Source organism: Heptranchias perlo, unplaced genomic scaffold (assembly GCF_035084215.1).
Source record: "Heptranchias perlo isolate sHepPer1 unplaced genomic scaffold, sHepPer1.hap1 HAP1_SCAFFOLD_47, whole genome shotgun sequence".
NCBI classification, from domain to species: Eukaryota; Metazoa; Chordata; class Chondrichthyes; order Hexanchiformes; family Hexanchidae; genus Heptranchias; species Heptranchias perlo.
The window spans coordinates 9492811-9516652 of NW_027139484.1; positions in this window are offsets into that span (position 1 = coordinate 9492811).

The following is a 23842-nucleotide window of genomic DNA, read 5'->3' on the forward strand; positions in this document are numbered from 1 at the left end:
TTCCGTGTATCCTGGTGACCATGTTCAATTTAACTAATTATCTGTAACTTTATTTCCTGTCCACTGCTTACCATGTTGAATTTAACTGATTAATTGCAACTTTTTTCCCAGTATACTGGTTACCATGTTCAATTTATCAATTAAGTGCAATTTTATTGCCAGTATACTTTTTACCATGTTCAATTTAACAATTAACTGTTATTTTATTTTCTGCGTACTGGTTGCCATCTTCAATATAACAATTAGATGTAACTTTATTCCCTGTATACTGGTTACCATGTTCCATTTAACTAATTAATTGTAACTTTATTTCCGGTATACGAGTCATCATGGTCAATTTAACAATTACCTGGAAATTTAACCCCCATATACTGCTTACCATGTTCAGTTTAACAAATATCTGGAAAATTGTTTCCTGTATACTGGTTAACATGTTCAATTTAACAGTTATCTTTAAATTTATTCACTGTCAATTTAACAATTAACTCCAACTTTATTCCCTGTACATAGGTCACCACGTTCAATTTAACTAATTAATTCTAACTTTATTCCCTGTAAACTGGTAACCATGTTAAAAGGGTACGGCAGCATCGTGGTTCTGTTACTGAACTAAAAATCTAGCAGTATGAGTTCAAATCCCACCACGGCAGCTGGTGAATTTAAATTCAATTAATTAAATAAAAATCTGGAATTAAAATACTAGTATCAATAATGGTGACCATGAAACTACCGGATTGTCGTAAAAATCCATCTGGTTTACCAATGCCCTTTAGAGAAGGAAACCTGCCATCCTTACACGGTCTGCCCAATATATGACTCCAGACCCACAGCAATGTGGTTGATTCTGAATTGCTCTCTGAAATGGCCGAGCAAGCCACTCAGTTGCAAAATCTCGCTACGAAAAGTCATAATAAGAATAAAACCGGACGGACCACCTGGCAAAGGACAAGACAACGGCAAACCAAGCCCAGTCGTCCCTGCAAACTCCTCCTCACCAACATCTGGGGACTTGTGCCGAAATTGGTAGAGCTGTCCCACAGACTAGTCAGGCAACATCCTGATTTTGCCAGAATCAGATCTTTCAGCCAACGTCACAGACTCTTCCATCACAATCCCTGGGTTTGTCCTGACCCACCAGAGGTGGTGGTACAGTGATATACAGTCAGGAGGGAGTGTCCCTGAGAGTCCTCAACATTGCCTCTGGACCCCATGAAATCTCATGGCATCAGGTCAAACATGGTGCAAGGGAATCTCCTGCTGATTACCGCTTACCATCCTCCTCCATGTTGAGCACCACTTGGAGGAAGCACTGAGGGCAGCAAGGGCACAAAATGTACTCTGGGTGGGGGACTTCAATGTCCATCACCAAAGAGTGGCTCGGTAGCACCACTACTGGCTGAGTCCTGAAGGACATAGCTGCGAGACTGAGCCTGCAGCAGGTGGTGAGCGAACCAACAAGAGGGAAAAACTGACTTGACCTCGTCCTCACCAATCTATCTGTCGCAAATGCATCTGTCCAGGACAGTGTTGGTAAGAGTGACCACCGCACAGTCCTCGTGGAGATGAAGTCCCATCTTCGCACTGAGGACACCATTCAACGTGTTGTGTGGCACTATCACCGTACTAAATGGGATCGATTCAGAACAGATCGAGCAGCTCAAAACTGGGCATCCAGGAGGCACTGTGGGCCATCAGCAGCAGCAGAATTGTATTCCAGCACAATTTGTAACCTCATGGCCCGCCATATTCCTCACTCTACCATTACCAACAAACCAGGGGATCAACCCTGGTTCAATGAGGAGTGGAGAAGAGCATGCCAGGAGCAGCACTGAGAGTCCCTAAAAATGAGGTGCCAACCTGGTGAAGCTACAACTCAGGACTACGTGAATGCTAAACAGCGGAATCAACATGCTATAGATAGAGCGAAACGATTCCACAACCAACGGATCAGATCAAAGCTCTGCAGTCCTGTCACATCCAGTCGTCAATGGTGGTGGACACTGAAACAACTAACGGGAGGAGGATGCTCTGCAAACATCCCCATTCTCAATGATGGCGGAGTCCAGCACATGAGTCCAAAAGACAAGTCTGAAGCGTTTGCAACCATTTTCAGCCAGAAGTGCCGATTGGATGATCCATCACATCCTCCTCCCGATATCCCCACCATCACAGAAGCCAGTCTTCAGCCAATTCGATTCACTCCAATTGATATCAAGAAACGGCTGAGTGCACTGGATACAGCAAAGGCTATGGGCCCCGACAACATCCCGACTGTAGTGCTGAAGACTTGTGCTCCAGAACCAGCTGCGCCTCCAGCCAAGCTGTTCCAGTACAGCTACAACACTGGCATCTACCCGACAATGTGGAAAATTGCCGACGTATGTCCTGTCCACAAAAAGCAGGACAAATCCAATCCGGCCAATTACCGCCCCATCAGTCTACTCTCAATCATCAGCAAAGTGATGGAAGGTGTCGTTGACAGTGCTATCAAGCGGCATTTACTCACCAATAACCTGCTCACCGATGCTCAGTTTGGGTTCCGTCAGGACCACTCGGCTCCAGACCTCATTACAGCCTTGGTGCAAACAAATGAGTTGAATTCGAGAGGTGAGGTGAGAGTGATTGCCCTTGACATCAAGGCAGCATTTGACCGAGTGTGACACCAAGGAGCAATGGTAAAATTGAAGTCAATGGGAATCAGGGGGTAAACTCTCCAGTGGCTGGAGTCATACCTAGCACAAGGGAAGATGGTAGTGGTTGTTGGAGGCCAATCATCTCAGCCCCAGGACAATGCAGCAGGAGTTCCTCAGGGCAATGTCCAAGGCCCAACCATCTTCAGCTGGTTCATCAATGACATTCCCTCCACCATAAGGTCAGAAATGGGGATATTCGCTGATGATTGCGCAGTGTTCAGTTCCATTCGCAACCCCTCAGATAATGAAGCAGTCCGTGCCCGCATGCAGCAAGAACTGGACAACATCCAGGCTTGGGCTCATAAGTGGCAGTAACATTTGCGTCAGACAACTGCCGGACAATGACCATCTCGAACAAGAGAGAGTCTAACCACCTCCCCTTAACATTCGACAGCATTACCATCGCCGAATCCCCCACCATCAACATCCTGGGGGTCACCATTGACCAGGAACTGAACTGGACCAGCCACCTAAATGCTGTGGCTACAAGAGCAGGTCAGAGGCTGGGTAATCTGCGGCGAGTGACTCACGTCCTAACTCCCCAAAGCATTTCCATCAGCTACAAAGCACAAGTCAGGAGTGTAATGGAATACTCTCCACTTGCCTGGATGAGTGCAGCTCCAACAACACTCAGGAAGCTCGACACCATCCAGGACAAAGAAGCCCGCTTGATTGGTACCCCATCCACCACCCCAAACATTCACTCCATTCACCACCGGCGAATTGTGGCTGCAGTGTGTACCATCCACTGGATGCACTGCAGCAACACCCCAAGGCTTTTTCGACAGCATCTCTTAAACCCGCGACCTCGTCCATCTGGAAGGACAAGGACAGTTGGCACATGGGAACAACACCACCTGCACGTTCCCCTCCAAGTCACACACCATCCCGACTTGGAAATTTATCGCCGTCCCTTCATCGTCGCTGGGTCAAAATCCTGAAACTCCCTAACTAATAGCACTGTGGGAGTGAGAACTTTCACCACACGGTCTGCTGCGGTTCAAGAAGGCGGCTCACCACAACTTTCTCAAGGGCAATTAGGGATGGGCAATAAATGCTGGCCTTTCCAGCGACGCCCACATCCCACGAACGAATACAAAAATAAAAAATAATTCACAGTCCGCCCTTTATTTAATAAACATTCCCAAGGGGATTCACGGAGAAGTAAAAGGAGTAACAATATATCAGGAGGACTGGTGAAAGAGTGGTTTTAAGGAGGGTGTTTAAAGGAAGAGAAGTAAATGGAGAGTAGGAGGGGTTAAGATTGGTTTTCAAGAGTAGAATTTCGATGTCTGAAGGACAAAAATGGACCCCCGGCCGAAGAAGGTGATATTAGGAGGGATGACAAAAGCTTGAAGCAAGAAATAGGTTTCATGAAAGGTCTGAAAGAAGGAAATAACTTGCCTTTATAATGCGCTATTCAAGGTGTCAGGACGCCCAGAACAGTCAATGAAGAACATTGTGAAGTGTAGTCACTGTGGTAATGTAGGAAACGTGACAGACAATTGGCACACAGCAACATCCCACACACTGCAATGAGATAAATGTCCAGAAAATCGGCTGCAGTAATGTTGGTTGAGGGATAAATATTTGCCAGGACACCGGAATGAACTCCCCTGCACTTTTTCGAATATTGCTATGGGATCTTTTACATCTATCTGAGAGGGTAGATGGGCCCTCGATTTAACGTATCCTACTGTTGGCACCTCCGACAGTACAGCGCTCCCACAGTACTGCCCCTCCAACAGTACCGAGCTCCCGCAGCACTGACCATCCAACAGAGTGCCACTCCCTCAGTACTGACCACTCAACAGTGCAACAGTTCCTCAGTACTGACTCTCCAACAGTGCAACACTTCCTCAGTACTGACTCTCCGTCAGTGCAAAACTCCCTCAATACTGAGCCTCCGACAGTGTAGCACTCCTTCAGTACTAACCCTCCGACACTGTAGCACTCCCTCAGTGCGAAGCCTCCGACAGTGTAGCACTCCTTCAGTATGAAGCCTCCGACAGTGTAGCACTCCTTCAGTATTAACCCTCCGACAATGTACCACTCCCTCAGTACGAAACCTCCGACAGTGTAGCACTCCCTCAGTACTGATCCTCAACAGTACTGAGATCCCGCAGCACTGACCATCCAACAGAGTGCCAGTCCCTCAGTACTGAGTCTCTGACAGTGCATCACTTCCTTAGTACTGTCTCTCCGACAGTGCAGCACTTCCTTAGTACTTACTATCCGACAGTGCAACACTTCCTCAGTACTGACCCTCCGACAGTGCAGCACTTCCTCAGTACTGACCCTCCGACAGTGCAACACTTCCTCAGTACTGACCCTCCGACAGTGCAGCACTTCCTCAGTACTGACTCTCCCACAGTTCAAAACTCCCACAGTACTGACCCTCCTACAATGCAGCACTCCCTCAATACTGACCATCCGACATTGCAACATTCCCTCGGTACTGACTGCCCGACAATGCAGCACTCCTTCAGTACTGAGCCTCTGACAGTATTACACTCCCTCAGTCGTGACTTTCCGACAGTGCACCACGACCTCACTACTAACCTGCACTAGTGGCCCCTCAGTACTGCACTGCAATGTCAGCCCGGATTATGTGTTCAAGTCTCTGGAATTGGACTTCAATGCACAGCTTTCTAACTCACAGATGAGACTGCGAACACTGAGCCACGTCTGACACCTGAAAGGAGGAGAGGGCGATGGAGGGGCTTCGGGAGGGCATTCAGGAGCGTGGCCATGGCTGAAGGCACGGCTTTCAAAAATAGGACAAATTGACTGCGGATGCACAAGTGGCCAGAGGTGGAGGAGTAGAGTGTTTGGGAGGGGCTGTCGGACTGGGGAGTTTACAGAGATAGGGAGGGGTGATGCCCTGATTCAATTAAGTGTAAGAAAGAATATAAATAAATTACAGGCTTAGGAGACTGGAATCCAATACAGGTCAGTAAGGGCTTCGGTGGTTGGTGAGCAACTCACCAATCAAAAAGCCAGGGATGGGGATGGAATTCCTGGCAAGGATGTGGAGATTTTGGGGCCAAAGATCATGACTTCCCAATTTTTAACTTGAGTGAATTGTGGCTCATCTAAAACAGAATGTGGGCCTGACAACACAAGGATATTGGAAGGGTCAAGAGAGGCAGTGGTTTTGTCAGCGTCCATCTGAAAGCTGGTCCATGTCTGCGTACTGTGTCACCAAAGGGCAGCATGTCGATGAGGAAGCATGTACTAAGAATATCCAAACACTGGACAAACAGGGGGCTCGAGGGGGGGGGGGGAGGAGCTAAATACGATTAAAATCACTAAGGAATCGGTACTCAGTAAAATAATGGGACGCAAGGCGGATGAATCCCCTGGACGTGATGGCTTACATCCGAGGCTCTTGAGGGAAGTGACAGTAGGGATTGTGGATGCTTTGGTAATAATTTTCCAAAATTCTCTGGACTCGGCAAAGGTCCCGGCAGATTGGAAAACTGCTAATGTAACACCCTTATTTAAAAAGGGTAGCAGGCAGAAGGCTGGAAATTATAGACCAGTTAGCCTAACATCTGTGGTGGGTAAAATTCTGCAATCTATTATCAAGGAGAAGGCAGCTGAACATTTGGATAAACATAATTTAATAGGACAAAGTCAGCATGGCTTTACGAAGGGGAAGTCATGTCTGACAAATTTGCATCAGTTCTTTGAGGACATAACGTGCAGGGTGGATAAAGGGGAACCAGTGGACGTAGTGTATTTCGACTTCCAGAAGGCATTCGATAAGGTGCCACATAAAAGATTATTGCTCAAGGTAAAGAATCACTGGATTGGGGGTAATATTCTGGCATGGGTGGAGGATTGGTTATCCAACAGGAAGCAGAGAGTTGGGATAAACGGTTCATTCTCGGACTGGCAACCAGTAGCCAGTGGTGTTCTGCAGGGGTCGGTGCTGGGTCCCCAACTCTTTATAATCTATATTAACGATTTGTAGGAGGGGACCAAGTGTAACATATCAAAGTTTGCAGATGATACAAAGATGGGGGGGAAAGTAGAGAGCGAGGAGCACATAAAAACCTACAAGGGGATATAGACAGGCTGGGTGAGTGGGCGGAGATTTGGCAGATGCAATACAATATTGGAAAATGTGAGGTTATGCACATTGGCAGGAAAAATCATAGAGCAAGTTGTTATCTTAAAGGCGAGAAACTGGAAAGCACTGCAGTGCAAAGGGATCTGGGGGTCCTAGTGCAAGAAAATCAAAAAGTTAGTTTGCAGGTGCAGCAGGTGATCAAGAAGGCCAACGGAATGTTGGCTTTTATTGCTCGGGGGATAGAATATAGAAACAGGGAGGTATTGCTGCAGTTATATAAGGTATTGGTGAGACCTCACCTGGAATACTGCATACAGTTTTGGTCTCCATACTTAAGAAAAGACATACTTGCTCTCGAGGCAGTACAAAGAAGGTTCACTCGGTTAATCCCGGGGATGAGGAGGTGGACATATGAGGAGAGGTTGAGTAGATTGGGACTCTACTCATTGGAGTTCAGAAGAATGAGAGGCGATCTTATTGAAACATATAAGATTATGAAGGGGCTTGATAGGGTGGATGCGGTAAGGATGTTCCCAAGGATCGGTGAAACTAGAACTAGGGGGCATAATCTTAGAATAAGAGGCTGCTCTTTCAAAACTGAGATGAGGAGAAACTTCTTCACTCAGAGGGTAGTAGGTCTGTGGGATTTGCTGTCCCAGGAAGCTGTGGAATCTACATCATTAAATAAATTTAAAACAGAAATAGACCGTTTCCTAGAAGTAAATGGAATTAGGGGTTACGGGGAGCGGGCAGGAAATTGGACATGAATTTAGATTTGAGGTTAGGATCAGATCAGCGATGATCTTAATGAATGGCGGAGCAGGCTCGAGGGGCCGATTGGACTACTCTTGCTCCTATTTCTTTTGTTCTTATGTTCTTATGAAGAGGAGGGAGCCAAGGACTGAACCTTTAGAAACATCAGAGATAATGGTCTTGGGTTGAGAAGAGAAGCTTCTCCTGGCTCTGATCAGATAGGTGAATGGAACCAAGTGAGGGAAGTCCCAGCAAAAGAGACCAGCGTCCGATGAATGAAGAGGCGACGGGTGAGTTGTCTGTAGGTATGGAGACGGGGATGGGTGGGCTATGGAGGGTTTTAAACCCAAGGATGAGGATTTTAAATTTAAGGGATATGGAACTAGGAGCCAGTGAGGGTCAGTGAGGCCGAGCAGTACCTGGTGCTGGTTGGACACGGACAACAGAGCCTTGGACGAGCTCACGTTTATGGAAGGTGGAGGTTGTGTGGCCGGTCAGGAGTGAATTGGAGGAATGGAGTCTGGAGGGGACAGAGGCCTTGATGAAGGTTTCAATGGCAATGGGCTGAGGAAGGAATGGAGACGGGTGATGGAATCACGGGTCCTTTGTGATGGAGGTCAAATCGGGTCATGAGCTCAGCTCGGTTTTACACGGGACCAATTTTAATGCAGTCGTTAACCAATGTGGAATAAACGGGTAAACATCTGCAGTAAAATAGCGGAGAGAGGAATGTCAATGGGACACGTTCAGTGTCCGTCCCCTAATATCACCCACAGTCATTTCTGGGCTGCAATCCTCAACCTGCCCTTTAACTGTCCCCGTGTCAGAGACTCACAATTCATATTTTAACTGGGATACTGAAGGAACAGAGTGAAACGGGTCTGCTTGTGTCCCTGGATTCAGTCGACACTGCGGAGAATCGGTAATATTTATGAATGAACCACCAGGAGTGAACATGGTCAATACAATTGTATAAAAACTGTAAATGGACCCGCGCATTATTATTGGATCAGTCCTGTATGAGAACAGATTTAAACTTTATTCCCGAGAGAGATCTGATTCAGATAATATCCTGGACTTTGAGATGTTTGTGTTTTATTCGCCACATTATTTACATCGGAGTCAAAGCTGCTGATGTAATGTGTTTGTTAAACTGACTGCAACTAATAGCAATGGTCAGGAGTATAACCGTGTCAGTGGAGACTTATCCCCTGTATAAATCAGGGCTTGTTGGAATGGATCAGCTCAGAGTGCCTGCTGGAGCTGTGGTTTCCAGGGTAACAGAAATCAGTGCTTCTCACAGAAATGGAATATCCAGTAATTTTTCAGATAACACGCATTTATTATCCTGTTCTTGCAGCCATTGGTGTTCCGGGTAAGCCGTTATCTCATCTGTTAATGGTGTAAATCGGTGTTACCTCTGCTGCTGTACTTGGAAAATTGTTCCTTCACCCTGCATATTTTAACAGTTACCTGTTCTGTTTTGTTGGTTGAATGATGGAATGGATCTTGTAGGAGATGCATTTTTTTCTATATTCGTTCATGGGATGTGGGCGTCGCTGGTGAGGCCGGCATTTATTGCCCATCCATAATTGCACTTGAGAAGGTGGTGGTGAGCCGCCTTCTTGAACCGCTGCAGTCCGTGCGGTGAAGGTTCTCCCACAGTGCTGTTAGGAAGGGAGTGCGGGGATTTTGACCCAGCGGCAATGAAGGAACGGAGATATATTTCCAAGTCAAGATGGTGTGTGACTTGGAGGGGAACGTGCAGGTGGTGTTGTTCCCACGCGCCTGCTGCTCTTGTCCTTCTCGGTGGTAGAGGTCGCGGGTTTTGGAGGTGCTGTCGAAGAAGCCTTGGCGAGTTGCTGCAGTGCATCCTGTGGATGGTACACACTGCAGCCACAGTGCGCCGGTGGTGAAGGGAGTGAATGTTTAGGGTGGTGGACAGGGTGCCAATCAAGCGGGCTGTTTTATCTTGGATGGTGTCGAGCTTTTTGAGTGCTGTTGTAGCTGCACTCATCCAGGCAAGTGGAGAGTATTCCATCACAGTCCAGATATCTGTAATGAACATTGTATATCCAACACTGGCATTGTCACTGGATTTTTCTCTGTACTGAATGTATTGCAATCAGGTGTCTGGGCTAAGAGTTGATATGAGACCATCAGGAGCTGATAACAGTTTCTTGTTGTTGAACTAACCTGTCGTGGAATATGTTTTCATCAATGTGTTTTCAGTGATTGATAATGAGACAGATCAAGGTCTCAGTGTTCACAAGGAGGCAGCGCGTGTCTTCCATCCCCAATAATATGTTTCAGTTTAACTTGGATTTCAATGTATTTATTGGTGATCACTGTTATGAAATATTATTTCATTATGTGTGTTTCTGACGCCGCTTCAGATGTCTGGTTACTGAACTGAGTTTGCTGCTGCCTCTTTCACATCTCCTTCTCTGCTTCACTCTGGATGAATGCGCTGACTGTTACTGGACTTCACTGTGAAATTAAATGTTTCGATATTATGCTGTATTAATTACTTGGATGAAGGGACCGAATGTATGGTTGCTAAATTTGCTGATGACACAAATGAAGGTAGGAAAGTAAGTTGTGAAGAGGACGTAAGGAATCTGCAAAGGGATATAGATAGGTTAAGTGAGTGGGCAAAAAATTGACAGCTGGAGTATAATGTGGGAAAATGTGAACTTGCCCACTTTGGCAGGAGGAACAGAAGAGCAGTATATTATTTAAATGGAGAGAGATTGCAGAACTCTTAAGTGCAGAGGGACCTGGGGGTCCTCGTACAAGAATCTCAAAAAGTTAGTATGCAGATAAAACAAATGATTAGGAAGGCAAATGGAATGTTGTCATTTATTGCAAGGGGAATGCAAAATAAAAGCAGTGATGTTTTGCTCCAGTTGTACAGGGCATTGGTGAAACCACATCTGGAATACTGCGTGCAGTTTCGGTCTCCTTATTTATGAAAGGACATAATTGCCTTGGAGGCGGTTCAGAGAAGGTTCAATCGACTGATTCCTGGGATGAGGGAGCTATCTTATGAGGAAATGTTGGACGAGTTGGGCCTGCACACACTGGAGTTTAGCAGAATGAGAGGTCGTCATATTGAAACATACAATATCCTGAGGGGACCAGAAGGCGTAGATGCTGAGAGGATGTTTCCCCTTATGGGAGAGACTAGAACCAGGGGTCACAGTTTAAAACTAAGGGGCCTCCCATTTAAGACGGAGATTATGAGATTTTTTTCTCTCCAAGGGTCCTGAGTCTGTGGAACTCCCTTCCCCAGAGAGCGCTCGAGGCAGGGTCATTGAGCATTTTTAATGCTGAGTTAGATAGATTCCCGATTAACAAGGGAGTCAAAGGTTATAGGAGGTAAACGGGAAAGTAAGATTGAGGTCACAATCAGTTCAGCCATGATCTTAAAAAATGGCAGAGCAGGCTTGACGGGCCGAATGGCTTAATCCTTCTCTTAATTCGTATGTCCGTATGTTCGTAGTTTGCACTGTATCTGCTGGAATCAGGAGTCCTTCTATTTATCTGTAGATAATAAGTGTGATGTTAGCGGCTTGTTAATTGAACAATCCCGCCATCTATCCCTTTACTTTATAATTGCAGGAAAAGGAATCCCAATTGTTGAGAGATCTGTCTGGAAGAGGCATTCGATTCTGTTTATTCCATGATTTGTAGATGAAGTGAACAGTGTAGGTGAACAAATAGAGAATTGAATGATCTGTAGAAACATTAAACCATTCCACAGAGGCTTCACGATTTAACAAACCGACAATGAGAATAGGATCCAAAATTCTCTGAACTCGGCAATGGTCCCGGCAGATTGGAAAACTGCTAATGGAACACCCTTATTTAAAAAGGGGAGTAGGCAGAAGGCTTGAAATTATAGGCCAGTTAGCCTAACATCTGTGGTGGGTAAAATTTTGGAGTCTATTATTAAGGAGGCAGTAGCGGAACATTTGGATAAACATAATTTAATAGGACAAAGTCAGCATGGCTTTATGAAGGGGAAGTCATGTCTGACAAATTTGCTTGAGTTCTTTGAGGACATAACGTACAGGGTGGATAAAGGGGAACCAGTGGACGTAGTGTATTTATACTTTCAGAAGGCATTCGACAAGGTGCCACATAAAAGATTATTGCTCAAGATAAAGAATCACTGGATTGGGGGTAATATTCTGGCACGGGTGGAGGATTGGTTATCGAACAGGAAGCAGAGAGTTGGGATAAATGGTACATTCTCGGACTGGCAACCAGTAGCTAGTGGTGTTCCGCAGGGGTCGGTGCTGGGTCCCCAACTCTTTACAATCTATATTAACGATTTGGAGGAGGGGATCGACTGTAACATGTCAAAGTTTGCAGATGAGACAAAGATGGGAGGGAAAGTAGAGAGTGAGGAGGACATAAAAAACCTACAAGGGGATATAGACAGGCTGGGTGAGTGGGCGGAGATTTGGCAGATGCAATACAATATTGGAAAATGTGAGGTGATGCACTTTGGCAGGAAAATCAGAGAGCAAGTTATTATCTTAATGGCGAGAAACTGCAAAGTACTGCAGTACAAAGGGATCTGGGGGTCCTAGTGCAAGAAAATCAAAAAGTTAGTATGCAGGTGCAGCAGGTGATCAAGAAGGCCAACGGAATGTTGGTTTTATTGCTCGGGGGATAGAATACAAAAACAGGGAGGTACTGCTGCAGTTATATAAGGTATTGGTGAGACCGGACCTGTAATACTGCATACAGTTTTGGTGTCCATACTTAAGAAAAGACATACTTGCTCTCGAGGCAGTACAAAGAAGGTTCACTCGGTTAATCCCGGGGAAGAGGGGGTGGACAAAGGAGGAGAGGTTGAGTAGATTGGGACTCTACTCATTGGAGTTCAGAAGAAGGAGAGGCGATCTTATTGAAACATATAAGATTGTGAAGGGGCTTGATTGGGTGGATGCGGTAAGGATGTTCCCAAGGAAGCGTGAAACTAGAACTAGGGGGCATAATCTTAGAATAAGGGGCTGCTCTTTCAAAACTGAGATGAGGAGAAACTTCTTCACTCAGAGGTTAGTAGGTCTGTGGAATTTGCTGCCTCAGGAAGCTGTGGAAGCTACTTCATTAAATAAATTTAAAACAGAAATAGACAATTTCCTCGAAGTAAAGGGAATTAGGGGTTACGTGGAGCGGGCAGGAAATTGGACATGAATTTAAATTTGAGGTTAGGATCAGATCAGCCATGATCTTGTTGAATGGCGGAGCAGGCTTGAGGGGCCGATTGGCCTACTCCTGCTCCTATTTCTTATGTTCTTATGATCGGTGGAACACGGGGCTGGTGAACAGAATGCAGGCACAGGATGATAGGATTTAATCGGATATGAAAATGGACTTGAGATTGAGAGTAGAGTGAGTGATAGAGAGGGCGACTGAGAGGGAAAGCGAGAGGCTGTGGTGTGAATAATTCATCAGAATGAACTGCTGAAACTTCCAGTACAATTAAACAGAGAAAATGTGATTTGAAGGTGTTATTATGATGCGGTCAGATTGGGTGAGTTTTTATTGTCGGACTCGCTCCTCATGTTTATATCCCTGTCAGGTCCTCAGTCTGTTTTTGTGAATGTTCCTTGTTTTCCACATTAACACTAAACATCATTAAAATTCAAGAATAGAATCAGTAATTTCTTCATCGTGATGAAATATTGGGATACTGTATTTTTAAAGCTCTGCTGACTTCAATAAACAACGAGGTGGAGTTTGTTGATACTTTTTAATTTAATTTTAATTGAATGAACACATTTTATACCCAACACAGGTTCCCTGACACCAATAACCACATAAATGAACAGGTGAATGTATTGGTTGGATTGTGTTGGTGGGACCAATAGATTAGATTTCCTCTAACACTCTGCTGCAGTCTCTCCCTCCGAATTCCAGCCTCTCCTCCCACCGCATTGAATCCTTTGTCTCCTCATCCGTTTCTTCAGTATGTCCACTTTCCCAAACTATCTGCTCCTGACTTTCCTCCAGCTCCTGCATGTCCTTTTCCTTGTCTCCCTCCCAATCTCACTCACTGGCTCGGTCTTCAGCTGACTTTCTCGATTAATGCCACCCCGGTCGGCTCTCTTAACCCAGAGCAACAAACCAGATGCACCTCCCCCTGTCCCCTCACCTTCGCGACCCTTCGCTCTCTTTCACCGTCCGTCTGGAGCCCAAACCCGTCTTTAATCCGCTGGATTCCCGGTGTGTAAAACCCCTTCTCCCTTCCCCACCCGCACTGCGCCCTCACTCAACCCTTCCAGTGGATCCAGTGTTCACTTTATTCACTTTCTGTATCCATCTCCCAATTCATTATTGGTCATTGTGTTTAAAAACATCTCTCTGAAAATGCTGGAAATTGCAGCCCAGATCCTCTCAAACTGCTGCTTTGGCTCCAGGTCTGATCAGTAATTTCTCTGATTCCTTTTCTCTCTCTTGCAGTTAACTTGGTGGCGATTGTGATCCTGTCCCGAGGAAAGTGCGGTCTCTCCAAATGTATCAGTGTCTACCTCGTTGGAATGGCAGTGGGCGATCTCATGGTTGTTATCATTGGTGTGATATTGAATTGGATTGGTATGATGTATTTAGGAGTTTCATTCCTGCTCATTACTCCAGTGTGTAGTTTTATTGCCTCCTTGAGTAATGCAGCCACGGGTGTTTCTGTCTGGTTCACAGTCACTTTCACCTTTGATCGATTTGTTGCCATTTGTTGTGAGAAGCTGAAAATTAAATATTGCACCGAGAGAACGGCGGCTGTGGTTCTGGGAACAGTGAGTGTGCTGGGCTGTTCGGTGAATGTCCCCTGGTACTTTACATATGAACCTTACTATATAATTGATAATGTTCCCTGGGGTTGTGTGAGTAAACCGAGCTTCCGTTCTTCCCCCGCATGGGCCGCATTTGAGATGTTTCACCTCATTCTAACCCCTTGTGTCCCGTTCTGTCTGATTTTGCTGCTCAATGTTCTGACGGTCAGGCGTATTTTAGTGTCCAGTCGAGTCCGCAGGGGACTCCGGGGCCGCAGCAATGGAGAGAATCGGAGTGATCCAGAGATGGAGAACCGAAAGAAATCCATCATTTTACTCTTCAGTATATCGGGCAGTTTTATACTGTTGTGGCTGACACGGGTTGTCTTTTATATTTATGTGCGAATTGCAGACATTCGGTATTATTCCTCCAACACTGACTCTGTTGTTCTCACAGAACACACATCAAAGATGCTTCAGCTTCTCAGTTCCTGCACAAACACGTGTATTTATGTCCTGACCCAGACTAAATTCAGAGAGGAGATGAAGAACGCGGTGAAATACCCAATCAATCTAATTGTTAAATTAGTGAAATCATAGAAAGAGCTGAAGGGTTTCAAGCACTAGAACTAAATCCCATTTCATTCTCCATCCCCTACACTTCCCGGGGGATGGAACGTACATTTTATATTAGCAGCACAGAGCCCTGGAATGATCCTAAATCTGAATCTGAAATTATATTTTATTGATAATCTGACCGATTGAGGTAGGATTTGCTTTGCAGATGACACGTGAATTGTTGCTCAAAATGGCGGCACGAAAGAGCTCAGCTGGACTTTAATTAACTGACCGCAAGGAAAAATAGGCAAATCTGGAAATCAAAGTCACTTCTGTGGTCCTGATTAGAATGTGTGTACTCCACATAAATGATGAGACAGAGGCAGAGAGGAAGGGAGAGAGGGAGGGAGACAGAGACAAAGAGAGAGAGAGACATAGAGAGAAGGAGGGGGCGAGCGGGAGACAGAGAGAGAGAGAGAGCGTGAGAGGCAGAGAGAGAGATGGACAGAGAGAGAGGGGGGGAGGCGGAGAGCTGGAGGCAGAGAGAGAGAGAGAGAGAAAGAGGGAGTGAGGAAGCGAGAAAGAGGGAGTGAAAGGGAGAGGCAATTAGGCAGAGACAGAGAGAGACAGACAGAGGGAGACAGAGAGAATGAGAGGCGGAAAGCCAGAGACAAAGAGGGAGGTGGATAGAGACAGAGAGAGTGACAGAGGAAGAGAGACAAGGGGGAAGAGAGATGAAGAGGGTGAGAGAGGGAGAGAGAGTGGGCGAGAGAGAGGGAGAGAAAGACGGAGAGGCTGAGAGACAGAGAGGGAGATATAGAGAGAGGGAAGCGAGGGAAAGAGAGAGATAGAGAGAGAGAGAGAGAGACAGTGAGAGAGAGACCGAGAAAGAGACAAAGAGAGAGGCAAGGAGTGAGAGACAGAGAGAGAGACCAAGAGAAAGACAACAAGAGAGGCAGGGAGAGAGAGACAGAGAGAGAGAGGGAGAGACAGAGAGGGCAGAGAGAGAGGGAGACAGAGAGAGTGAGAGAGAGAGACAGGCAGAGAGACAATGGGAGAGAGACGAGAGACAGACAGAGGGACAGAGGGAGAGAGAACACAAGGACAAAATAAATGTAGCAATTAGAAAAGTGCAGAAATAAAGAGGGGCAGAGACAGAGTTACTCAGAGATGGAGAGAAATAAAGAGTAGGTTATTAAGACAAGAGAGAAAAATAAAGAGAGAAAGAAAGTATATATATATATATACATATATATAATGAGAGAGAGACACTGCCAAATAATTACAGAGAAATAGGAGTGGAGAGGTAAATAGACAGAAGAAATCAATTCAAAATAACTAGAGACTGAGAGAGAGTCAGAGCAGGAGAGTGTCAGACATAAAACGAGAAAGAGGAAGAGAGAAAGATGAACAGAAAGCAGGGAGAAAATAGAGAACAGGCGAGAGGGAGACATACAAAGATTAAAACAGAGACTGAGAAAGATGGAATGAAATACAGAAACAGATTCAAAGAAGAGTTCGAGAAGTCAATTAGAAACAGAGAGAAAGAAGTGGACAGAAGTAGAGTTGGAGAGAGTGAGAAACAAACAGAATGATATAAAGACAGATGAAAAGGGAAGGAGGAAGAGACAGATAAAAGGAAGGGAAAGGAAAAAGTAGATCCACAGAGAGAAACAAAGAGAGAGGTGATGCCTGGAGGCTGCACAATAAAGTCACTCAGCCTTGTGTACCTGACCCTGACCATTACTTACTGCAGGAGTTTCCCAGCTGCTCTGTGTGGTAAAAAATCATCTGATAAACGAAAGCCTGAGTCTAAATCGGCTTCAGCATGTCTGAAGGAAAAGGACGATTAAAAGGTGGAAGAGCTGTTAAAAGAACTATTTATGTCACGTTGTGAAAGGCAAACACAGGAGAGGATAGATCACCATGCCAATAATAACGATTCCAGGGGGTCTAGAGGTCGTTTGAACTCCTGCCGACTTGACTTGGTTACGTGGTGGACACTGAGAGAAAACAAGTGAAGTGTCAATCAATCATGGGTTGTATTTGTAGGAACCTAGTGTTGATAACCACTGTCTCAGAGGTGTGATTCTGAGTTTAAAAGGTTTTTATAAGCCGGATAGAAGTTGAATGGAGGGAGACACAGATCCACCATTCCTGCTGCAACCTCACCTTTCACTTCCTAGCAACACAATCTCACCTGGAATCATCATGACTGGTCATGACCTCCCAGCTAATGCCTCAATGCAAGTTTACAGATTGCCTGTGAAGCAGATGACCTGGATACAAGAGAAAATCAGGCTACAGTGCAACGGTGTCCATCAATGTACCTGGAGTCTTCCTGGCAAGCTTGAGCCAACCATAAGGATATCACTTTCGTTATGGGCTTCGTCTAAGATAGACATTGGATTTGCAAACGGTTATGCATTTTGGGAATTCAGAGTATGTTGTTTGATTGGTGTGAAAGCAATTCTAAATCGGGCATAAATCCAACGTGTTGATTAAATTCTAATGTAAATTTTCTAGTGCATTAATAATAATAAATGATTGTTTTGTTCATAAAGCCATGGTTTGTGCCTGAAGTTTCTTTAGGATAAAGAGCCAATTATTTAAATTTTAAATTAAACCTTGTGGAGATAAAAAGTAATTGCCCCAAATTAAAGCGTGAAATCACTTTGCACTTTTTTGCTCCTCCATCTGTACCATGTGTCACTTTCCCAGTGAGCTGCTGGGATTCTGTAATAAATCACATTGTACTCTTACCACTTCTGCTGTGTTACGAAACTGGACAGGGTCCCGCAGCACTCTCCTGATCTGTTACTGTTACAAATACTGTTATTGTTTCAGATTACAGAAAAATATGAATAATGGAGATATAAACCAAATCCCAGATCAGAACTACATTCAGATTGAGTCCAATTGTACACTGATTTATTTAATATAAACTAGAATTACAAACTTTACACCAAATGGCTCATTTGACCTTTCCTCCGAATGTCTGGTCTCTCCTTCTCTGTAAGAATTATGTCCAAATAACTAAATATTAATCCATTTTCTTGCAGAAGTTCACATTTTGGTCTTTGATTCCCGCACTGCACCGCTGTCTTTGTGTTAAACATCAGCTCGTGCCAGTCTCACTCAGTTTGTACCTTTAACTTTGGTGCAACAGTGATTTAACAGGAACAGCAAATGAACCCTCTGTGAAAATGCCGGTTTTGTTCAATTTAACACCAATTCGTGGTCTCACGAGCACTGAACATTTTAAACCGAGCCCTTAAAAATACAATGTGTAAAATGAGAAGGGATAAAAAGTTCATCGCACAAAAGAAATTATTAACGTTTTCCAACTTCACTCAGTCGCCCTTCATTCTGCAAAATAACATTATCGGTTAATCAATGGTGAATAAAACAAAGATTGTTATTTTTCTTACATGCGATTAATATAACAAGTGTTCAATAGCTGCTTCCCTGACGAGAAATCAGAATCGTACCCGGGTTACAGAGATAAGAACGCCGAATCCTAACCACCAGACAAGCAAAGAACCCTGTTTGCAATGTTATCAGATTTAACGTGGATTTCCCTTTCTCCGTCATTCAGCTTTTAATCCTTTTTAGCTCCTGGTTGCGGATATTCCCGTGATTAAATAGGAATAAAGGACAATAGGCTCAGGAAAACCCGGGGAGGTGGCATCCCGCTCACCGAGCCTTTCCAGCAGCACTTATCTTACCAAGCACTGGAGTGAGTGAAACTTTCTCCGTGGGGAGGGGGGGGGGGGGCGGGTGTCAATGTGGAAAGGATGGCGAGCGAACCAATTCTATGTCAGTTAGGATGGCCGAACGGTCTAAGGCGCTGCGTTAGGATCAGAGTTTCATTTACAGGCGTGGGTGCGAATCCCACTTCTGACATCGATTATTCTGACTCCTATTTTATTTGTTGCTTGAGCTGCAGTTGATTTTTCGGCCCAGTTGATTTTTCGGCCCAATTGATTTGCTCTTCCCGCAATAACCAACCCGGTCTCCATCCACGGCACGTTTTGACGCCCACCGGCTCATCCCAAAATCATGCTTTAAACGAAAATATGCTGGAAACACAAGGCGGTCATTCAACATCTATGGAGAGAACATACACTTTGGGAAATGTACCATCGGAACAGGAGGAGGCTATTCAGCCCCTCGAGCCCGCTCCGCCATTTGATAAGTTCATGGCTGATCTGTGATCGAACTCCATATACCTGCCTTTGGCCCATATCCCTTCATACCTTCGGTTGGCAAAAAGCTATCTATCTCAGATTTAAAATTAGTAATTAAGCAAATATCAATTGCCGTTAGGGGAAGAGAGTTCCAAACTTCTTCCATCCTTTGTGTGTAGAAGAGTTTTGTAATCTCACTCCTGAAAGGCCTGGCTCTAATTTTCAGACTGTGCCCCCTAGTCCCAGAATCTCCAAACAGCGAAAATAGTTTCTATCTATCCAGAAAATGTCAATGACACAGTCAATGAAAGGTGCAGTTCACGAAGGCGGCTCACCAGCACCTTCTCAAGATCAATTAGGGATGGGCAATAAATGCTGACCTTGCCATTGACACCCACATCCCATGAACGAAGACAAATGTCGCCTGCATGGCCGAGTAATTTCCTGCTGCTAAACGACGGGAAGAATGAAACCATCGGCTTCAGTCCTTTGAACGAACTGTATACACTTGCCGTCGAGTTCAATCCCCACTTGGTCCTCTGCCCCGAATATCCACTGCATCAGAAAATCCTCCATAACATCGAATGACAGCATGGAAACATCACAGAAGGAGGCCATTCGGCCCATCGTGCCTGTGCCAACTCTTTGAAAGGGCTATCCAATTAGACCCACTCCATTTCCCTTCCCCCATATCCCTACAAAATGTTCCCCTTCAATTATTTATCCAGTTCCCCTTTCAATGTTATTATTCAATCTGTTTCCACCACCCTTTCAGGCAGTGCATTCCAGATCATGACAACTTGCTGCGTAAAACAATTCTCCTCATCTCACCTCTGTTTCCAATTACCTTAAATCTGTGTCCTCTGGTTACCATCCTTTCTGGCACTGGAAATAGTTTCTCCTGATTTATTCTATCAAAACCGTTCATGATTTTGAACACCTCTGTTAAATCTCCCCTCAACCGTCTCTGCTCAAAGGAGAACAACCCCAGCTTCTCCAGTCTCTCCACCTCACTGCAATCCCTCATCCCTGGCACCATTCTAGTAAATCACCTCTGCACCCTCTCCAAGGCCTTGACATCCTTCCTAAAGTGTGGTGGGCAGAATTGTGACGTGGCCTGCTGAGGCCTAACCAGTGATTTAGAAAGGTTTAGCATAAGTTCCTTGCTTTAGTACTCGATGCCTCTATTAATAAAGTCAACGATTCCGAATACATTTTTTTTACAATCTATTTAACTTGTCCTGCCACCTTCAAAGATTTGTGTACGTATACCGCCAGGTGTACCTGTTCCTGCACCCCCTTTAAAATTGCACCATTTATTTTAAAGAGCTGGCACAGGCACGATCGGCCGAATGGCCTCCTGTGATTCTATGCTTCTATGTTTTTGATTTCAACTCCATGAAGCGCTTTGGGATATCCCCCAGAAGTGGGAGTCAGCAGTTCACTTTCTCCCTTAATACTTCCATCTGACCTGGGCTGGATTAAATAGATGTTTTCGGGGTGTAATGGTTATCATGTTGGCCTCACACGCGAAAAACTCCCGGTTTAATCCCGGGTCAGAAACAATTTGCTGGTACTTGCTCTTCACAAACTTCCAGGCGCGAGCTTTCTCTCGTGTGAATTGGGCAGCAATCCTTTCATATTCAATAACGGCTGCATCACATTCCTGGTCTCATCACCACTGAACACTTTTAAGCAGACTCCTAAAATAAAGTGCGTAAAATGAGAAGGGATGAAAGTCAGAAAAGTTAGCGTAGTTTCGACAGTCACCCGGCAAACTTGTTAGCATTTCGTTCATTGCGAAACAGAAAGTTGTGGGTTTATTAATGGTAATTAATAGAATCATCTCAGAGACTTGAAACAGTTTCTCCTTATTTGCTCTATCAAAACCTTTCATAATTTTGAACACCTCGATCAAATCTCCCCTTCACCTTCTCTGCTCTAAGGGGATAATCACAGATGCTCCATTCTCGCCACTTAATTGAAGTCCCTCATCCCTGTTCCCATTCTAGTAAATCTCCTCTGCACCCTCTCAAAGGCCTTGACATCTTTCCTAAAGTGTGGTGCCCAGAATTGAACGCAATACTCCAGCTGCAGCCTAACCAGTGTTTTATAAACGTTTTGCATAACTTTGTTGCTTTTATACGATATGCCTCTATTAATAAAGTCCATTTACCAGGCTGTCTATGTCCTCCTGAAGTCTGATACTATCCACCACAATGTTTACTAAATTCCCGAGTTTCGTGTCATCTGCAAAGTTTGAAATTATAACCTGTATACCCAAGTCCAGCTCATTAATGTATGTATCAAAAATTAAAACATTTTGCAGTGTGACTTGTGTGACTTTAAGTCCAGTTTATATAACATCTTCTCATAATTTAACACATTGCACCCTGGTAACAATCTGGTGAATCTGTGCTGCACTCCTTCCAAGGCCAATATATCCTTTCAGATTCAAAGGGTATAAACTTGAAATAAGCGTCACTGTGGATCAGTTTTCGCTCACTCAAAGTTATCTGTTGAGTGAAATAAAAGAAAGCGCTTTTAAAGAATAAGGAAGCAGCCACTATCGCCCCTTTTGACAAGCCAATTTTGTGGCACTTTATCAAACGCCTTTTGAAAGGCCATATACACAACATCAACCACATTGACCTCATCAGCCCTCTCTGTTAACTCATCACAAAACTCAATCATGATTTGCCTTTAACAAATCCACAGTGGCTTTCTATTATCAATCCACACTTGTCCAAATGACTATTAATTTTGTCCCAGATTATCATTTCTAAAAGCTTCCCACCACCGTGGTTAAACTGACTGGCCAGTAGTTGCTGCGTTTATCCTTACACCCTTTTTTGAACAAGGGTGTAACATCTGCAATTCTCCAGTTCTCTGGCACCAAACCTTGTATCTAAGGAGGATTGAAAGATTATGGCCAGGACCTCTGCAATTTAAACCCTTATTTCCCTCAGCAACCTCGGATGCATCCCATTCGGACCAGGTGAATTTAAGTACAGCCAGCCTTTCTGGTATCTCCTCTTGATCAATTTTCACCCTATCCAGTATCTCAACTACCTCCCCTTTTACAGTGATTTGGGCAGTATTTTCTTCCTCGATAAAGACAGATGCAAAATACTCATTTAGTACCTCAGCCATGCCTTCATGCGTAGATCTCCTTTTTGGTCCCTAATCGGTCTTACCCCTCCGCTTACTCACCGTTTATTTTTATATGCCTGTGGAAGACTTTAAAGACTTGATGAAGGGATCGAGTGTGATATATCCAAGTTTGCTAATGATTCAAAGCTAGATGGGAAAGTAAGCTGTGAGGAGGAAACAAAGAGTCTGCAAAGGGATATAGACAGGTTAATGTGTGCGTAAGAAGGTGACAGATGGAGTATAATGTGGGGAAATGTGAGGTTATTCACTTTGGTAGGAAGATCAGAAAAACAGAATATTTTTGAAATGGTGAGAAACTATTAAATATTGATGTCCAGAGCAACTTGGGTGTCCTGGACACCTGAACTCCAGGTTGTGCGAACCTAGTATAAGCACATAAAACGTGATGACAGAGAAAGGCTAAATAAACACTAAGACATGAAACAATCCTTGGTGCTTCCTGAGAGTCAGAAAAGTGGGATGGTTTACGACCATGATTTAAGATCAGTGGTGCTTACGTATGGAACAATTCAGCCGAATTGTATAAAGTTAGGGCATGCTCCCTTGTCAAATGTTAGGGCTCTCAGTAGGGGACAATCAGAAGTCCATTGCCACAGGCAGTCCGCAAAGATCATGTCTGATATACCTGGATTCGCAGACAGGTCAGGTTGTGTTGATTGCTTGTCATTAATGTAATCTGTAGACAGTTATATTATAATAATAATACTGTTGAATGAACTGTTGAAGGCAGCTGTAGTGCAACTCTTTTGGAAGTCAATCTATTAAACTTGCTATTTTGTAACCACTCGAGCTAAAATCAAGCGGAAGTTATTGTTGATGGATTAACAACCCATAGTTGCAACAGTAACGGGAGAAATCCGCTTACAAACATTCACTTTTTTTAGAAACATCACACCATAGTTTCTTTTTTCACACGTTCTTTTTTGCAGTTCTAATCGAAATCGAAACACCGAAAGTCTAAGTGTTTTTCAGAAGACCCCCTCCTGTTATGTATCTTGAGCAGTTTCCCACATCCTTTTCCTGTGATGTGATAATTCTGGGCGCAGGATGAATGTAATTGGATTTGCTGCAGTCCGATGACAGCAGGCGATGGAAGCGAGCGCCATGCTGCTGCTGACAGGTGAAGGATACTTCCGATGCTGCCTGACATCCGGTGGGAGTGGGCGGGGATTTGAAAGCCAACCCATTCCTCCAATCTCGGAGCTCTAAAGCGGTGCTTGATAAACATTGATAGAAACAAACACCCAATGAAACACCCAGGCCTCGTGGCGCAACGGTGGAGCGTCTGACTCCAGATAAGAAAGTTATGTGTTCAAATCACGTCAGGGTCACAGTTTTTTCACTGAGAGCCGGTTTGAACAATTCTGCAATTCAAATTTTCTTTGCGTCTTCACAATGAACAGAACCCTGCTCTGAAGTCTGCCTCTGGTTCCCCAGTGTCAGGGAGGGAAGCACCTGATGACCTCATTTATTTAATGTAAAGAACAGAAGACAAACACACATCTTAGTTCAAAAACCACCCTGCAGGTGGACACATAGTGAGATAAACACAGGGCAGAGATGCAGACAGCATCCGGAAACATCGGTAAATAGACAAGAGACATGGATTGA